Source organism: Palaemon carinicauda, chromosome 12 (genome assembly GCF_036898095.1).
Source record: "Palaemon carinicauda isolate YSFRI2023 chromosome 12, ASM3689809v2, whole genome shotgun sequence".
NCBI classification, from domain to species: Eukaryota; Metazoa; Arthropoda; class Malacostraca; order Decapoda; family Palaemonidae; genus Palaemon; species Palaemon carinicauda.
Window position 1 is genome coordinate 72,988,873 of NC_090736.1, and position 2,500 is coordinate 72,991,372.

Below are 2,500 nucleotides of genomic sequence, written 5' to 3' on the forward strand. Positions count from 1 at the left end.
ATGTATGTATATATGTATGTATATTATTTTTTTGTCGTATTTTATTATATTGGTAACTAATTCTAGTTTCCTTTCCTCAAGGTATGGCATAAAGCTTGTATTGGCATGTGATGCGGACATGCACTATATGTGTAATGCCATAGCATATCTTCGGAAGGAAGCAAATAAGGCACCGAGAGGAATGTCTTTTGGAGAAATGTTCATGATGAACCTTTTGGTTATTTTCATCGAAGGGGCTGCATGGTGACAACAGATAAATTCTTCATGAGTCTTCCACTTGCTTTGGCACTGGAGGCAGAAGGCATGTACTTTGTGGCACCATTCGACAGAAACTGTACATACCAAAACAGATTTCTGAGAAGGTGCTTCATATTAAGGACTCAGTGGCTATGTTCAATTTCGAACACAATTTGACCCTTCAGTGTTAGCAAGTTAGTAGAATAAAGAAGGTCATGTTGTTAAGTTCTCTTCATCACGATCCTTTTGAGATCGAGAAGAGGAAAACTGACATCAAGTGTTCTATAACTGAACGAAGGGGGGTGTAGACATATTTTATCAGATGTGTGCTACATCCAATTGTATTCATAAGAGACAACGCTGGGAACTGTCTCTTTCATGGGATACTGAATATAGTAATGGTAAATTCCTATATTCTGTACACGTCCATGCCCTTCTCCAAGCCGATGCGAAGGCAAACTTTCCTCAAGGAAATCGCCTTTGATTTGTGTGCTCCCCAAGTGCAACATCGGTACGACATATTTGCGGGGAAATTTTCTAAGACACTCCGTCAACTAATGGTTGACAGCTTCAAGGTCAAACTTCTACCCGAACATGACATTCACTGTGGCCACATCAAGCTACCGAAGAGGATTAGATGCCCTAGCTGCCCATCAAGGAAGGATCACAAGACGAACACAGCCTGTTTGAGGTGTCGCAACCCGATGTGTCTGCAGCACCAAACTGTGTCGTGTCCAAAATGTGTTTGACGGTTGTTCTAGGTAAGACACTAAAAAAATATTAGTATTTTCGACCATTCAATAATTCATGAAATTTCATATTATCCATTGTTTATACAAATTAGTTTATAATTTTCCCATTTTTGTAAGTTTGTACCTTTATGAGAACTTAATATGATCATCATTTTTTTTTTAAATTGCAAATTAATCTATAAATGTTTTTCCTCGCACCAATAAAATTTCTATGCAAATTCTGGAATATTTATTTAAGTAAATAACTCGCTAATATTGACATATCCTTCTCCATTTCAGGTAGCAAATTTGGCCTTACTAGGTGGTGTGGTTGGTGGCCATTTTGTGAGCATTTACGACAGGTAAGCTGGCATAGCTATATGTATTCCTCTTTTATTTATGAAATTTCGGATATTTTCATGCATATATACCATGCTCAGAAATGGATATAATGATTTTTCTTTAGGAAAAAAATGAAAATTTAAATCCGAAAAAAAAAAATCTCATTTTTGAAACACCAGATAAAATCCAAGTGCAGATTATTTTACACATTTTTGTTGTACGATAATAATACAATATCCTGTAAAAATTTCAGCCCCTAGCTTTGTCATTTACCTACCCCCAAAATATGTTGAAAAGAGCTGGAATAAAACTTATAGAATTCTGTGTTTTATTGAGCCTTATGATGGAGAAGGCCTGGCCTAAAAAACATACACTTTTTTCTCATCTTAGGAAACGTTCTCTTGTGGTTCCTCCCACTCCCTGGACCTCAGCAAATGAAGCTCAACTCTCATAGAATATGTCTTTAGAATAGTCTTATTTTATTTTCGCATTTAGATTTTAGGTGAATTTTTTTGTAAAATAATTTCTTTTGTATATTTGTTTTTTAATTTATTTGTAATGAATGTGTATTTTAAACTTAGCTTTCATTTCCTTTTTTTGAATAATAGAATATTCTTTGAACTTTTTTTAATAGTAAAAGGTTCTTAATTGCTTTGTAAATTAATATTCTATGAATTTTTGGGGACCTCAGGTCAAGGTCGACCCATCAATACCTAAATATGGTGGTCAAATAACGATACCTATCCATGGTTAAAGATTTGAAGAATTTAGTGTTGATAGTATTCTACGTATTATTAGGATATATTTTTTGGAGAGGCGAATTATTTTTTTTTTTAAATTACAAGATGGCACAGTTTGATCTCCAAGACTTTTTGAAAAACTCCAATTGATCAGGAATAGTCAGAAGCTGGTGGAACTAAAGCTCAGTGGCTCTATTTAAATAGCATGTGGTGGCCATGCAAAGAGTGGAATGATTAAAGGCCAAATCAAGTGTCTAGCCTTAGAAGCGTTGATAAACTTGAGGAAATTGTCTGAAGAAGATATTGTAGCAGTTCGTGAACTGTTGGAGGAAGCTGAAGAAGAATTTGTAGCGAAGCAAGGACCAGTTGACACACAAACTGAAGGCATGAAAGCAGAAAGGGATGTAGAGGCTGAGATTCGACGAATTGCAGCGGAAGAGAACTTGATCA